We start from the raw sequence: 18,239 nt of genomic DNA on the forward strand, positions 1-18,239 counted from the left end.
CCTGCAGCTGTTACCTCCCGCTTCCTTTATGTTATAAACTCCATGACCCTCCTTTTCTTTCTGTAATGAACTATCTTATAATTGTACTGTCTCTCTTTATATTGTAAAGTGCTAAGCAAACTGTTGGCACTATATAAATCCTGCATAATAATATTAATAATAATTATATATTCAGCACTAGGCATAACATTAGCTAAACTTATTATCCAGGGCTATATTGTGGTTCTGTCCCCACTGGGCACAATTTTACGCCACCTAGTAAGAATTTAGGGCCAGATTCACATAGAAGAGCGGCGGCGTAACGTATCGTAGATACGTTACACCGCCGCAATTTTTCATTGCAAGTGCCTGATTCACCAAGCACTTGCGATGAAAACCTACGCCGGCGGCCTCCGGCGCAAGGCGGGCCAATTCAAATGGGCGTGTGCCATTTAAATTAGGCGCTCTCCCGCGCCGGACCTACCGCGCATGCTCCGTTTCCGAACTCCCGCCGCTTTGCGCGAAGTGACGTCATTTTTTCGAACGGCGACGCGTGTAGCGTAATTCCGTATTCCCGGACGGCTTACGCAAACGACGTTATTTTTTAAATTTCGACGCGGGAACGACGGCCATACTTTATACAGCAATACGATTGCTGTGTAAAGTTAAGGCACCAAAAAAAAAGACTAACTTTGCAACGGGAAACTAGACTAGCGGCGACGTAGCGAACACAAAAAACCGTTGTGGATCGCCGTAACTCCTAATTTGCATACCCGACGCTGGTTTACGACGCAAACTCCCCCCAGCGCCGGCCGCGGTATTGCATCTTAAGATCCGACAGTGTAAAACAATTACACCTGTCGGATCTTATGGCTATCTATGCGTAACTGATTCTATGAATCAGTCGCATAGATAGAACAACAGATACGACGGCGTATCAGGGGATACGCTGTCGTATCTGCTCTGTGAATCTGGCCTTTAGATCCTTATGGCCATACACTATAAAACATCTCACATAATCAAAATAACAAATACAGAGAAATGTTAGTTACTAGTAAATAACAGTAAAAGTTAACCTAAAATATGTCTTTTGAAAATATATACCATACTTTCTAATAAAAAGGCAGTGTTAAAAAATTACATTTAAAGGAGAATAATTATTCCTAGCCACCACTGGGAGGCACTGTCTACATGCAATATGACATCTATGATGCCTAACTTATGAAGATCATTGCCTTGATGTATTAAAAAGTTTCCATCATGATTTTTTCGAATGCATATGAATAAATTCAACACATTTTTATTTTCCTGTGAATAATGTGAAGATTTTAAAATGTTACAATTACATATACAAGTCCTGAATATTTAAAGCATCTCCACAGTTTAAAAAAAAAATCTGGGGCAGTGAAAAAAGGTGTCTATGTTGCTCCATATTTTCTGCACAAGCCATTGTTTTGATCAACTGTAGACATAACTATGGTGAAGAAACACATTTGTGTCTATGGCTTGTCTAACATAACCCAGTGAGTGTAGTGTATGACACAGTCATAGACACCAGGGCCCAGATTCTCGTAGAATGGCGTATCTTTGCGGCGGCGTAACGTATCCGATTTACGTTACGCCTCCGCAACTTAGACGGGCAAGTGCTGTATTCTCAAAGCACTTGCTCCGTAAGTTGCGGCGGCGCAGCGTAAATCGGGCGGCGTAAGCCCGCCTAATTCAAATTTGGATCAGGGGGGCGTGTTTTATGTAAATCTACTGTGACCCGATGTGATTGATGTTTTTTCCCGAACGGCGCATGCGCCGTCCGTGGAATTTCCCAGTGTGCATTGCTCCAAAGTACGCCGCAAGTACGTCATTGGTTTCGACGTGAACGTAAATGACGTCCAGCCCCATTCACGGACGACTTACGCAAACGACGTAACTTTTTCAAATTTCGACGCGGGAACAACGGCTATACTTAACATTGGTACGCCGCACTTATGCCTCATATAGCAGGGGCAACTATACGCTGGGAAAAGCCTAACATAAACGTCGTAACTTTACTGCGTCGGCCGCGCGTACGTTCTGGAATTCGCGTATCTAGCTAATTTGGATACTCAATGCGGAATTTGACGGAAGCGCCACCTAGCGGTCAACAAAAAAATGCAGTTAAGATCCGACGGCGTAAGAGACTTACGCCTGTCGGATCTAATGGATATCTATGCGTAACTGATTCTAAGATACGACGGCTCGGATTAGGACTTACGACGGCGTACATGGCGCTGCACCGTCGTAAGTCCTTTCAGAATCTGGGCCCAGATTGCTTGTTTTATTCTCAAGGAAAGACTTGAAGGACAAACTGAATGGAGCTGTGCAAATGTTGAGTTGGACAGTTTTTGGCCCCATAGACTTCAATAGAAATGCCTGAAAACATGTGACTTGAGCTTTTTACCAGCGTTTTGTTGATTGTTTTCTGCTCAAACAGCAGCTCTCCACTCCTAATTAGACATGTACAAAGTGGAAAAATGTGTTTTGTTTTTGTTCATTTTAGTTTTGTTTTCTAACTGTAGTGCCTGGCTATTTTCAGAGCCGGTGCTTTAGGGGGAAAGTTCAGAGAAATAGTTGGCTCTGAACCTGTTATTCGGTTAAATTTGGGGTTTCTGCTCCAGCTTGTGTTATCCTTTTGTCTGGGGACTCCCGTCACCCCCAGATGGCAGGTGGCAGCAGTGGGGTCAAATGGTTGGATATTTCTCCCTAGCAGCCAATCAGGAGGGTGGGCCACCTCGCTGGGCATGCTGGGGAAGGGTATTTAGGGGCAGACGCCATTCGCTCGACCATTCGCGGCGCCCACCATTGGGGTAGCCATTCCACGACACCCCCGCAAATGGCCCTCCTGGCCAGGGTGTGCGTGTGTCGCAGTGTTCCTGGTTCCGGGACCAGGTTGGCCCGGAGCAATTTATCTGCTGTGCGGACCCAGTGATTGACTGGGTCCCCAATCTGAAGGTGGTCCTGAGCTGTCCGTCCAATTGGAGGAAGCTAACCGATGAGGAGTCTGTCCAAAACTACCTGAAGGAGATCCGGGTGCTGAATCTACTGAAAGAGGATAACGGACCATAATTATCTCCAACCTTTAAGAGGGTCTGTGGCAGAGACTTAATCTTAAGTTCGAGTGACACTGGCTGCCAGGCTGGTGAGAGAGGCCTGTCTAGATGCACTATACCCACTCCGGCTGGAGTGGCGAAGTAAAGTTGTCGTTGGAAGCAGGACTGTTTCCCATATTCAGTTACACCTGAATCTGCTGTCTCCTATTTGCTATCCCTTCACCTTTCTACTGTTTTATCGTTTTTACCCAGCTGGGTAATAAATGCACAGAAAAGATACCTGTCGTGTGGACATTGACATTACTGCAGCTCTCATCCAGTACCCTAGACGGCGGAGATACAGAGGTAACGTGCCACCCAAAAGAAACCAGCAGCTCGTTCGGGGGTAGTGCTACATAACAAATTACAAATTTTTGATTCAAATTCTGATTGGTCGAAAAATGATCAACTGATCGATCGACCGATTTGAATTCTGTGTGAAGAATAGCTGGTTGTTAAGCAGCGGGCCGGGAAGTGGGCCGCCGTGTCTTGTCAGCGCTGTCCCCGCTGACAGCTGAATGTAAAAAAAAAGAATGACGGCAATAGAAAAGTCAGAAAAAAGCATGGGGTCTCCCCCAATTCATACTAGGCCCTTTGAAATTAGCATGGATTTTAAGGGGAACCCCATGGCAAAAAAAAACTGCTAAAAACTGTAAAACTGCTTCTATATACAAGAATGCCTAATGGAGCAATTGCTTCCCTGGATTGTCATATGTACCATCCAGGTCACCCTGACACAGCATGCATATACTGTACATTTTACCTCCTCACCACAACCTCCCCCCCCCCCTTACTAAAATAGTGTTTTTAAAACTAGAGGAACGCCGTGTATTGTAGAGGAACATAAAACACCATATAGGTGCTTTATTACTTTCTGCATCATGTATTCCTGTATACCTAGGCTAATACTCCCACATTATAATACTGTAGGTTTCTCATATTTACCAGTTTCTAATTTCATCAGCAAAGTATTCATGTTAGAGCTGAGGCACGTCACGTGTTTGTTGATTTCCACTAATCTTTTACCTCACTGTACTATGAGTAATTGTAACGTGCGTAATTGTCTATTTTGTTATATGTCTTGTTAGGGTTGGTATCAATAAGGCGTTAAGGTGAGAAGGTGGGTGTTAGTGCTTGTGTTTTCTGCTGGAACCTGTCAAACACCTCCAAGTATATTATTATTAACCCTAGAAGCATCAGCTTAAAAATAGAAATTTTCACATAAAAAGGTAATTTTATTTATTTTGATATCACTCTATATAACATAAACACATATAAGGGTGATGGGAGATATAGACCAAGTAGTCCATCAAGGCTGCCCATTTTTGATTATATTTCATTAAATTATATATATATTTTTTAAATCGGTCTGATTATAGATCTATTGTTTGCCTCAAGCACCTTAAAAACATTTTATCTTTACAACCACATTAAAGGTGTGAATAAGGGTTAGGAGGGCAGTATTTTCAATACGAAGCTGAGATCAAGTTCAAGGGGACATGGCCTCAAGCTAGCAGAAAGATTAGTTGATGCTTGAAATAAAGTTCTATTACCCCTTACACACGGCCGGAATGTCCGACAAGAAATTTTTGATGTGAGCTTTTAGTCGGAAATTCCGACTGTGTGTAGGCTCCATCGGACATTTTCTGTTGGAAATTCTGACAGCAAAAATTTGAGAGCTGGCTCAAATTTTCCGAAGGCAAAAGTTCTTGTCAGAAATTCCGATCGTCTGTATGCAATTCCGACGCACAAAAATCCTACGCATGCTTGGAATCAATTTGACGCATGCTCGGAATCATTGAACTACTTTTTTCTCAGGTCGTCGTAGTGTTGTACGTGACCGCGTTCTTGACGGCTGGAATTTCCAACAACATTTGTGTGACCATGTGTATGCAAGACAAGTTTGAGCCAGCATTCTGATCATAGGAAAAATGTAAAACATGTTCTATTTTTTTTCACTGATGGAAAAAAAAAACGATGGGGCCCACACACGATCAGTTTGTCTGATAAAAACAATCCATCAGTCTGTTTTCATCTGACAAACCGATCGTGTGTACATGGCTTTAAGGTTTTTCACCTTAATGCATTCTATGCATTAAGGTGAAAAACCTTCTGTGCTGCAGCTTCCCCCCAGACCCTCCCTTTTTTCTTACCTGAGCCCGATCCGATCCAGTGATGTGAATGAGCGCAGCGGCTCCAGCTGCTCTCCTCATTGGAAAGATTGATAGAAGCAGGAGCCATTGGCTCCCACTGCTGCCAATCAAAAGCTGTGACATGGGAGTGGGGGTGGGGCTGAGTGCCACTGTCTGTGTCAATGGACGCAGCAGCGGGACTTGGGAGCAAGCCTGCACGAGTTCCCCCATGAAAAGCGTCTTTCTGTGGGGGCACCCTATGTAGAGGAGGGGCCTAGAACGCCAGTGGGAGACACCAGAAAAAAAAGGATTAAGGCTGCTCTGTGCAAGTAAGTATAGGCATGTTTTTTTTTTGTTTTGTTTTTTAAATCGATTTTTTACAACCCTTTTAAGTAAACTAGATGATTCATCAAAGATTTATATTTGCTGGGGCCTGTAATTATCTGCATGATTGAGCATAACAGTTTTAGTAAGATCATAAAAAGATGCCCCTTTGATAAAATAAATCCTGAGTTTCTATGGTTGCAGAATATTATTATAAGGGGTTCCTACCAGCCCTATTGAACATTTTATTTATTTTGTATACTGGATAATGCATAAAGATGTGCTGTAAACAAAATGTATGCTGGCACACTCAAAGCTCTTAGGTAGATAGGAACTAAGGGCCATATTCTTAGATATCTCCGGCGGCGTAACGTATGTCCTTTACGTTAGTCCGCCGCAAGTTTAACTGGCAAGTGCCTGATTCCCAAACCACTTACCTGTAAACTTGCGGCGGCGTAGCGTAAAGTCCACACGCGCAAGCACTCCTAATTCAAATGATCCTGGTAGGGGGCGTGGATCATTTAAATTAGGCGTGCTCCCGCGCCGATTGTAATGCGCATGCTCCGTCGGGTAAATTACCCGACGTGCATTGCGCTAAATGACGTCTCACGGACGTCATTTGTTTTGACGGTAACGTAAATGGCGTCCATCGCCATTCACGGACGACTTACGCAAACGACGTTAAATTTTCAAATTTCAACGCGGGAACGACGGCCATACTTAACATTGAGTACGCCACCTAGGGGACATCTTTATCTTTACGCCGCGTATCGCTTACGGAAACGACGTAAAATCACTACGACGGGCAAGCGTACGTTAGAGAATCGGCGTGACTAGTCATTTGCATATTCTACGCTGACCGCAAAGGAAATGCCACCTAGCGGTCAGCGTAGATATTGCAGCCTAAGATACAACGGCGCAGGCCGTCGTATCTCAGTTTGAGAATACACTTAAACATAGGACGGCCTTAGAATCGGACTTACGTCGGCGTATCTGCTGATACGCCGGCGTAAATTCTTTAAGAATATGGCCCTAAGTCAATGACTAGGCAGGAAGATCTTGCTATTGGAGTATTCAAGCTATAGGACTTAAATATCACCTTTGGTTGGGCTGACATTTTAAATTTAATTCTATTGCTACATAGGAACAGAACACTACTGGCATCAGGGTGAAGATGGATTACCAAGATTACAGTATACAGTTGAGCTCCCTTGTCCCTGACTCTTCACTCTTCAAATCTGAGAAAACTTTTAACCCTAGCCTGATAAAAATACAATATTATGGAAATGAATTGTGCCACAAAATGTTTGCACTGAAATGACATAGTTACATAGTTAGACTCTATAAAAAAAGGCACGAGTCCATATAGTTCAACCAACATGATGGTTGAAATAGATGATCTTTACTAAGACTTGGCATTGTCTTATGCCCCTTACACATGATCGGAATTTCCAATGGGATAAAATCCGATGGAATTTTCCGTCGGAATTCCGTTCAAGCTCTCTTGCATTACGCTGTTACGTAAAACACTATGACGAGCCGAGAAAAATGAAGTTCAATGCTTCTGAGCATGCGTCGACTTGATTCTGAGCATGCGTGTTTTTTTTCTCCGTCGGAGTTCCACACAGACGATCAGAATTTCCGTAAGGATTTTTTCCAATCGGAAAAAAATAAAACAAGTTCTATTTCTAAACTCCGACGGAAAAAAGTCGGATGGGGCCCACACACGGTCAGAATTTCATCGGAAATTCCGATCATGTGTACAAGGCATTAGTAGTTCAAGATAAATATTACTTACAAATTGGATAAGAGAAGCCGCGCTAGTTTAAGTCCAAAAGTCCAAAACAGTTTAATTGATTGGAGAACATATAACATGTTCTAATGGTTTTGAAATTGTAAGATGAATTTATCTAATGTAGACACCACAGTGCTTAATTCATAAAGTGCACCACCACCAGATAAAAAAACTTGCTTACCAGATGGCAAGCAAACCAGGCATGGCCTTTGCTTGCATTGACGATCTTGGCAAAAACCCTGGGTAGATGGTTGCACTGATTCTTACACCGATACCACCATGCGATCCGCAATCGTAACATTCAGCATTGGACCCAAAAGGAGAAATTGTATAGACAAAATCCTCCTTGTTCAACTGAAAGCACCACGTCCACTGTTTTCTAATCTACTCTATCATTTGACATGCTGAAATAGTTTTTCCAGGAGGGTGCACTCCAGGGATCGGAGGGATATTGATCGGGGACAGAGATGCAGAAGATAGGCTCACCGGCACCCTGGTGGACGGGTCACTTAGAGGAGCTCTCCCCAAATTCTTGGCAGTTACAGAGATGGTGAGAGTTCTCAAAATGGTAGAATGGGTGAACAGACTAACAATATATGATTGGTATTTTTTGTAGCCTGTCATGCCAAAAAACATGTGATTTTGTTCTACAACCAGCAAAAGCCCTTCTATTTAGAGCAAAAAGTGCTGCAAAAAGCCTGCAATATAAATTAGGACTGCTGTAAGAAAGGCATGTCGATGCCAAGTCTCTCACTATGACCACAACACCACTCTGGTTATCTTGACTGTTGCCCGGAAAACAAGCACCCCAACTGTTACTTATGCCGCGTACACATGACCGTTATTCATGTCATGAAAATAAACGAAGATTTGTCGTGATTCCTCTCAAGCCTGCCTTGCATACACACGTTCGTAAAAAAAAATGCTCGAGCAAAGCGCGGTGACGTACAACACGTACAACGGCACTATAAAGTGGAAGTTCCATTTGAATGGCGCCACCCTTTGGGCTGCTTTTGCTAATTTCCCCGTCTTATAACTTGCTTCTGAGAATGCGCGTTTTTTCCCGCCTCGTTAAAGCGTACATACGACCATTTTTCACGACGTGAAAAAGAACGATGTGAAAAACGACGAGAAAAAATAGAGCAGGTTCTAAAAAAATGCTCTGGAGCATACACACAACCGTTTTTCACGACCAATTTAAAAAATTGAATTTTTCTCGTCATGAAAAACGGCCGTGTGTACGCAGCATTAGAAGTTGATGACCTCCCTCAACACAGTGTTCTGAACTAGAGCAGAGTTGTAAGCCTTGTAGCAGACATATTCTTTTATAAAGAATTGACATCCTCTGTAGTAATATCAGTCATGACTGGCCTTATGCACCTAAATGCAATCTAAACATTTAATCCTAAATGATTGCGTAAAACTTTCCTGGAACTCACGCTTGGCTGCAATTGGAGCAAGACTGCTGCATTAATAGTACTTAAATACTTGGCCACGTAAACTCTAAAAAATATTAATAGTGCGCTGTCCCAAAAAGCAATGTGTGAATGTAAAAAAAAACACATAGGCCCGGATTCTCAGAGGGATTACGACGGCATATCACCATGTACGCCGTCGTAAGTCCGAATCCGAGCCGTCGTATCTATGCGCCTGATTCTTAGAATCAGTTACGCATAGATTTCTATTCTATCCGACCGGCGTAAGTGTCTTACGCCGTCGGAGCTTAAGTGCATATTTACGCTGGCCGCTAGGGGCGTGTAAGCTGATTTACGCGTCCAAATATGTAAATCAGCTAGATACGCGAATTCACAAACAAACGCCAGGCGGCCGACGCAGTACAGATACGCCGTTTGCGTTAGGCTTTTCCCGGCGTCAAGTTACCCCTGCTATATGAGGCATAACTGCGGCGTACCAATGGGCGTCGTTCCCGCGTCGAAATTTAAAATGTTTACGTCGTTTGCGTAAGTCGTCCGTGAATGGGGCTAGACGTCATTTACATACACGTCAAAACCAATACGTCCTTGCGGCGTACTTTGACGCAAAGCACACTGGGATATTTCACGGACGGCGCATGCGCCGTAAGTGCAACACGTCAATCACGTCGTGTCACAGCACATTAACATAAAACACGCCCCCCTGTCCCACATTTGAATTAGGCGGGCTTACGCCGGCCGATTTACGCTACGCCGCCGCAACTTACAGAGCACGTGCTTTGAGAATACAGCACTTGCCCATCTAAGTTGCGGAGGCGTAACGTAAATCGGATACGTTACGACGCCGCAAAGATACGCCGTTCTACGAGAATCTGGCCCATAATACCCATTGATATCCTACTATATCAAAAATCTACTGCTATGTGAAAATACAAACTATTAAAGTGCAAATGATGTGCACAATTTATATAAACATTTTGTATAAAGTTAAAAAAATCCACAAAATAATTGAACGTAATAAAAGATTTGACAATTCATACAAAAAAAAAATAGAAAATCCAAACAAAGTCCACTCAAGTGCAAAAAAAGTGCTGTTGTGCTGAAAACAACTTTAAATAAAGTGCTTCAGTTTCACCACTGCTCCTTAGGGCAAACAGGCTTCTTACCAAAATGCCTGTGGTTGATATCCATTGGTGTTAGTAACCTGGAGCTGACTGCCTGGACCGTCAGTGTAATGCGAAATCGCAATTACAAATGTAAAAAACTGTGCATGGGGAAGGAGCAGCACCTGGACACTGGAAGCACTTCATATTCTTTGACATTAAAAGCACTTTAATTAATTTGGTGGACTTTTGTGTTTTTATACACATATATCATGTATTTCTAATATGAACTTTTTGGGCAGATTTGTATTATTATATGCATATTAGCTTGTTTTTTTAATGTGGATATTTCTCTTTTAATGTGATAAATTTAAGATTTTTTTAATTTTTATTTTTATTGGGTTTATAGAGATATGCTCATTATTTGTGTAATAGATTTTTATGTCCTGTATTCAGACATTTGGAAGTGATGCAATCTCATGCTGAACTTAGCGCGAGTTTACCTTTTTGTTTCTTTCAATTCAGAAAATAGCCTTCTGACATTTGAGATCTATTACAAAGACATTCTCAAAGTATTTTTATAAATAAACTCCTAAAGCCTCTTAAGCCTTGTACATGATCAGATTGTTGGCCAACCGAGTGTCTGATATTTGTCTTTAGGGAGTGAGCCTGGATCTTGTCTTGCATACTAACATTACACAATTGTCGGTCAACAAACACAAATGTAGTGACGTATTACAAGAAATTTCAGCTGTTGAGCGCCACCCTTAGAGCCCTTTTGCTAATTTAGTGTTTGGTGAGCATTGTTTCCAAGCATGCGTGTTTGTTCTATCAACTTTTGTGTACGGACCATCAAAATCTGACAACAAACTGTTTTTCAGCAGAAAATTTACTAGCATGTCAACCAACATTTGTTGGCAGAAAGTTGGACAACAATTGTCTGAAGGAGCGAACTAATGGTCAGATTTTAGGCCAACAGTCTGTCAACAGACAATCCCCTGCCAACAATCTGATCGTGTGTACAAGGCTTTATGGCCCATACACACGGTCAGAAAATCTGAAGATAAACTTTGTCCGGTGAACGATCTGACGATGTTCTGATCGTCTGTATGCTGCTTTTGACAACCGATTACAAATTTTCCTCCAACAAAAACTGGATGTGCAGGATTGAAAATTTTTGTCTGATCTGACCACAACGTCCGATTTTCTGTTCATTAGTCCATCACACAAAAGTTGAAAATACAACAATGCATGCTCAGAATCAATGCTCACCAAACATAAAATTAGCAGAAGGGGCCCAAAGGGTGGCTCTCAAGAGCTGAAATTCCTGGTAGTACTTCACTACCTTTGTGTTTGTTGCACGAAAATTGTGTACCAGTAGTATGCAAGACAAGATCCAGGCACACACCCTTAAGACAAAAAAATCTGACGCTCGGTTGGCCAACAACTGGATTGTGTGTATGAGGATTAAGACTCTATTCACATAACAGGCTATCCCACGGAGTCCTGCATTTTCATTTAAAGCATAGTTTGTGCAAATCAAGTGTTAAGCCCCTTACACACGATCGAAATTTCCGATGGAAAAAGTCAGACTGACTTTTGGAAATTCCGACCGTGTGTATGCCCCAATCGGAGTAATTCCATTGGATTTCAATGAATTACATCGGAGTTTACATAGAGAACATGTTCTATTGTACTCTGATGGAATTCTGTCGGAATTCCGATGTGAATTTGGTCGGACAAAGGTACGATCGTGTGTACAGGGTATAAAAGGGATAAAAGCATTGTTCACCTTTACCAAAAAACTTCCTTTGCAAGGTAAGGGATGTCTATAAATAAAAACAAACTGTGCAGCTTTGACCAAACTTGAATATTGCCATTGCTAGAGGCCATTTATGTAGCTCCTGAAGCCTGACTGAAAAACTCCCAGAAGTAGCATCATCCCATCCTTCCTTGTTGCTAGAATGTTACTAAGAGACTCTTGGCTCACAATCTTACCTTACATACCAATATTTCTTTCAGCTGGTCATGTGACAAGTATTGACTTTCTTCTTCTTCTCTGGTATCGGCAAAGGTGGGTACATAAGGATGCTACATAGAATGGTGCTTTTATTGTGATGTGCGAGGTCCGTTCTGTGCAGAATTCACCTTACCATACTGCATAATGATACAACCAGAGGGTTTGTCCACGGCAACCTGGCCCCGCAGGAAGTACGCTGAATGATTCTGGATGTCATACAACCCAGAAGGGAAGAGCCAGCGAGAGGTCAGAGCGGATAGTTTGCAAGGGACAGTTCTAGGAAGAATTGCAGTGAAAGCGGCTTCTTCATTTTGTTTTCAGGTTTGGTGCAATTTTTTTCACATTTATACGAGGGATGTTCAAGTGAAACCGGGACTTTTAATTTTACGGCTATAAAAAGAGATGCTAGTAGTAAGTGGTAAGTGTGTCCTATTGCTGTTAGGTGCTGCACATGTCTCGGGCCAGTCCAGAGACTGTGAATGAAAATGGCAGACAATAGTGTTAGTACATGCATGGAACAGCGAGGTGTGATGACGTTTCTTGTCAATGAAGGCATAAAACATGTGGATATCCCAGCCGTGGTGGTTCCCAGCCCACAGCATTCATTCCTGTGAACATTCAGCACGTGGAACGCCTGATCCTGGATAATCAATCCATCACCTATCGTGAAATTGTACAAGAGACAAATCTTTCTGTGGGAACAGTGAATACAATCATTTGCGAACATTGGGTACATAATTTTACACTCCAGAATCAAAATGAGCATCAAAGCAGTGGAAGCATACGTAATGCAGACGCAATGGCTCAAAAACCCCAAAAAATTCTACCATTGCGTCTGCAAGTAAAGTGATAAATGGAAAAAGAAAATATGGACTCCAAAAAACCTTGATGGTTGTCTTTTTATTTAAAAAAGAAAAAATGCACTACAAGTCACAGCACACAACACGGGAGTAAAACAGCTGACGCGTTTCGCACTATAAATTAGTGCTTAATCATAGCTGCAAGTAAAGTGATGTCAAGTGTTTTTTGGGATAAACGTGGCATTATTTATGTCGATTTTCTACCTTGTGTGTCACTATTAATAGTGAATATTACTATCGTGTTCTGAGTGATGTGCATATGCAACTGCGGAAAAAACTACCTGGTTTGATCACTAGGGGCGTCCTGTTTCTCCAGGACAGCGCATACTGTAAGCCCATACTGTTCAGGATTTCAGCGCTGATGATGAAGTGAAGCAGGCTGTCCTTGAATGGTTCAGGCATACTGACAAATCTTTCTATGCTGAAGCCTTCCAGGCATTAAACGCTGGGATAACTGTATAAATGCAGCAGGGGAGTATATTGAAAAATAAATGCAGTTTCCACTCCTTGAAATTTTGTAATGCCCTGTACACACGATCGGTTTGTCCAAAAAAATGGTCCGATGGACCGGTTTCATCGGACGAACCGATCGTGTGTGGGCCCCATCGTTTTTTTCCCATCGGTGAAAAAAAATGGAACCTGTTTTAAAATTTTCTGATGGTTAAAAAATCGATAGAAAAAAACGATCGTCTGTGGGGAAATCCATCAGTCAAAAATCCACGCATGCTCAGAATCAAGTCAACGCATGCTCGGAAGCATTGAACTTAATTTTTCTCTGCACGTCGTTGTGTTTTACGTCACCGTGTTGGACACGATCGGATTTTTAACTGATGGTATGTAGGCAAGAGTGATGAAAGTCAGCTTCATCGGATATCTGATGAAAAAATCCATCGGTCCGTTTTCATCATGAGCCAATCGTGTGTACGTGGCATTACAGTCAGGTTTTAAGGTTTTTCTTGAAGGGAAAATACATAATTTTTGTTGTTGATTGGAAAATAAAGGAGTGAAGAACTTATTACTGTGGAAGAGTTTTCTATAGCAAACAACTGGTTAGGTTTCATATGTCATTCTTTAGGTTCTACTATTTTGTTTCGACTGACTTAAGCTGGCCATGGATGGATCATTTTTTTCTTTGATCAGCCAGTGGGCTTTCCCCATCCACAGAAACAAGGCGGCTGAAGAAAATCCTCACCGTTGTGCTATTGTATTGTGACAGCAGGGACCCCTCCACTGTGAGAATACACTTATTAGTGCTGCACTTGGTTGGCTGCATGCACTGACTGAAATAAATGTTTCCAACATTACCATCCAAGAGAAGCTGATCATTATATTATAGAAACCTAGAAAAATGACCGCAGAAAAAGATTGAGTGGTTCATTGAGTTTTTTTTCCCCATCAACTGAGTATAAAGCCCTGTACACACGGCCGGGATTCTCGTCAGGACAAAGATGTTGTTTTTCCTGACGAGATTCCTAGCAAGATTTTTTTGCCGGCTGAGTGTACAGACGTACGATTAAAAAAAAATGCCGTTCTTTTGAATGGCACAAACGCGATGACGTCATCGACTACGACGAGAATGCGCTTGTCACATTCGATGCCGTCGCCGCCATCTTGCTTCACCTTACCTATGCCTTGGAAGCTACCGCACATGCGTCAGTCATTTCGAGCATGCGCAGGTTTCCATGGAGGCAGATAAGTATACAGACGCTCGGGTTTCTTGGCAGGAAAACACTGCGAATCACGACGAGAAAATAGGGAGCAGGTTCTCTATTTTTCTCGTCTAGATTCTTGGCAGTTTTCTCGACGAGAAACCTCAAAGCCTCGTACACACGCACGGTTTACTTGGCAAGAAAGCTCTGCTAGCAGTTTTCTTGCCGAGAAAACCATGCGTGTGTACAAGGCTTAAATCCTAACTCCTGTTGAGGGGCATGGCCATAGATGGGTTGAAATTTGTCCGGTCCTTGCTGAACCATGGCCAGTTTTAGCTTAAAATGTAGTTAATTCACTCAAATTAAATTAGTAATTCACCCCCAAAAAATGATTGAAGCGGAGGCAAACTTAAGCAAATTAGGTAAAGTGAAAGTACAGTACATGAGTTTACTCATACTTGGCAAGTATGGCTCCATCAAAGTTCCATAACTTGATTCCCAAACAACTGAGCCTAACTAAATCATCATATGACATCAATGACATCACAACTGAAGCCAGTCTTCGTTAATATTTTAATACTTCTTAGGTGTTCAGGAGAGCTCAGGGATAGAATGTCAGAGTAATAATGAGTAATATGAATCCCTTTGCTCCAACAAGCCCCAGCCTCCTACCTAGAAGGAATAAAAGCAGAACAATTCAGCAGGTAAGCATTTCCCCATTATATTTTCTTATTTTGCAAAATTGCTGTTATAAGGATATTGAAATTAGGGGGTTATACATGTTATTCTTGCTATACAAAAAGTTATGCAGTTACATATGAGATATATGTGTGTTTTACTTTGTGAGATAACAGGCTTATTCATTAATACCTTTCAAACATCATTTGAAACATATAATGTATGCAATCACATGGTCAATTCCAATTATTTATTGCAAGCTACTGACATTTCCATGTTGCTTTTTGACCCTCTCAATATCCTTCATTTCTAAATTCATACATTTTCAGTATACATTTTCCTTGTATTATTCAATATACTTAGTGCTAAATTGTTTGTTTCTGTAAGAGACTGGAATGTTTACTGTAAAAAAATGATAAAATAAATGAAATAGACAAATTTATATTTCACTGTGGAAAGTTTACACATTTGTACGTAGTTTATTGGCTGTTTGTACTATCCGCTGCCATTTTTAACAGTGAGCCAACACAGAAAGTATTATTTAACATTATAGATGCCTTAATTAGCCCTTCCTAAGTATTTCTATTTCTTTTTTAAGCTTATTTATTAGTGACTTACTTTTTATTCTTCTGTGCTGAGTCATTGGTCACAATGTCTCTGCCAATGCAAAGGCTCTTGTGGGACTGTTAAAAGGAGATTGTTCATAAACAGCCATTCCAAAACTGTGCCTTAAAAGTCTCCAGACATTAGTCTATGTATATTTTTCAGTATGAATCTCATGGACAAATGGGCAAGGGCAGGGGTCTGTGGTATGGGTTTGGGACTGCGTTAAGGTGTAAACATCTTGCAGTCCCCACAAAAAAATAAATGCATTTCTAAATGTGGCCCTTTCTGCATGCCTCAAAGTATCATGATTATATATCATTTGTTAATTTGTATGCATAAAAAAAGACCATTTTTTTTCATAAATTTCAGAATATTTTTTGATTATTCATACTTCTGTAAGGGAGATATTTACTTAATAGCAGCTGATTTTTTTATTTTGTTTTCATTTGTGTTGCCACTGGTAATCCAAATGTAGTTTGATGCTAAACTCTGGGCAGAAAGTTTTTTAATAATAGTGTAAAGGTGCCAATTACCTTTAATTTAAACAATTTTATTTTTGAATTTCTTTATTTTAGTTGTCATACATACAGAGAAATAAGCAATTTCATTAATCCATCACTCATATAAGTTCCAATGAATCCATTCAAAATCCAATTAACAGCATTACTTCTATCTTAAATACATTCACAAAAAAAAACAATAACTAGTTATTTGATATAGTCCCCATTCTATCTTCCATTAGACCTGCTTCTCTTGTATGCCCTGACAACATACTTTGCCAAGAAGAAAAACCTCTACATATCTGAAGAGGCAAAAGGAGAAAGTAAGAAGTCCCATAAGGGAAAAATTCATAAAGAAAAGAGATAAAAGATAAAAAGAGAGAATAAAAAAAAAAGAAATAATAAAAAAAGTAACACTAATAGGGGAGGGAGAGTCGAAGTTGAAGGAAAAATGCATCAAGGTAAAGGTGAGTTTTCTATTTGATATGGGATTTGTACTGCGTCGAATGAGCTCCCTTAGGAGCTATACCATCATCCAGGGGAGTGAGGGCACCCCAACAACCCCCCACTCCTCTCTTTTTCAAGTACTCTCAGGAGCAAAGAGGGAACTCCCTTCCTCCAAGAATTTAAATGTATTCCATTGGCCCCAAGTTTCTAAATTTGTCTCCTTTCGATTTTGAGCTGATAATAACAAATCCTCCATCCTATTAACCTCTTCAATTCGTGTGACCCTTGTAAGAATTGTGGGAGGGCTCGTATCTCTCAACTGCCGTACGATACATGATCTAGCGGCGTTAATAAGATGGTGCAAAATTAATTTACTATGGGCTAGATTCACGTACCTCGGCGCTACGCAGATGGCGCGCAGAGAGCCCAGAGCAGTATTCACAAAGCACTCGCCCCGTACGTTGCGGCGGCGTATCGTAATATGGTCGGCGTAAGCCCGCCTAATTCAAAGTAGGCAGGTAGTGGGCGTGCTACATTTAAATTAACCGTGACCCCATGTAAATGAAGGGCCGAGCGAACGGCGCATGCGCGCACATGCTCAGAATCACGTTGCATATACTCCATAAGATACGACGGCTCAATGCGAACGACGTGAACGTCACCTACGCACTACCCCATTCACGTACGACTTACGTAAACGACGTAAAATTCGACGGCTGTTCCGATGTCCATACCTTTGCATGGGTAGCGCCACCTATAGCAGGGATAACTTTAGATTACAGCGACGGGCACAAGTACGTTCGTGAATAGGCGTATCTAGGTCATTTACATATTCGGAACGTAAATCAATGGAAGCGCCCCTTGCGGCCAGCGTAAATATGCGCCCAAGATCCGACGGCGTAGGATGGAGGCCAAATTCAGGCGTATCTAGTTAAGAGAGTAGGGCACATAGATACGACGGCACATTTGTTCACTTACGCTGCGTATCTGTAGATATGCCAGTGTAAGTGTTCTGTGAATCTAGCCCTATATGTTTTCCCTGGTATGTTTGAGACATGTAACAAAAATAAGGCTGGATCTTCTGGGAGGTTATACTCAGTAAATTTCTGTGCTATCCGCCGCATCTCCCTCCAGAAGTTCTCCAGTTTTGGGCAGGACCAAAGAACATGCAGTAGAGTCCCTCTTTCCTCCTGACACCTCCAATATTTGTCTGGGATCTCCGGAGATAATTTATTAAGTAATGAGGTTGTACTGTACCATCTTGTCATTATTTTAAAATGTGTTTCTTGGATTCTTGTGGCTATTGAAGAGTTCAATGCAAGATTTACTATCTGCCTATGTTGTGCCTGGGTGAGTGTCCTGTCTAATGTCATTTCCCACTTCCTTATATATGGAGGGACATAATCCTCTTGGGAGGCAACCAGTAGTGCATACATTTGCGAGATTAAGTGAGAGCAAGGCCCCGCCCCCTCACATAGTTGTTCTAAGGGTGTCAATGTTCGTTGGACTCTGTCCGAAGGTGGGCAAGGCTGGACTGGGACAGAAATTTGGCCCTGGACTTCATCCAGACTGGCCCACTTTGACAGGTCTC

At 41.7% G+C, this 18,239-nt stretch overlaps 1 protein-coding gene across 1 annotated transcript in view; it reads left to right on the forward strand.

Moving 5' to 3' along the window:
- Positions 1-15,014: 15,014 nt before the first annotated feature.
- Positions 15,015-18,239, forward strand: part of DNAJC5B (DnaJ heat shock protein family (Hsp40) member C5 beta) — a 137,862-nt gene continuing 134,637 nt past the window's right edge. The window contains exon 1 of the mRNA XM_040354321.1: positions 15,015-15,121. The gene's annotated coding sequence lies outside the window, so the exon portion shown is untranslated. The remainder of the gene's footprint in view (positions 15,122-18,239) is intronic.

This window comes from Rana temporaria, chromosome 5 (genome assembly GCF_905171775.1).
Source record: "Rana temporaria chromosome 5, aRanTem1.1, whole genome shotgun sequence".
Classification (NCBI taxonomy): Eukaryota; Metazoa; Chordata; class Amphibia; order Anura; family Ranidae; genus Rana; species Rana temporaria.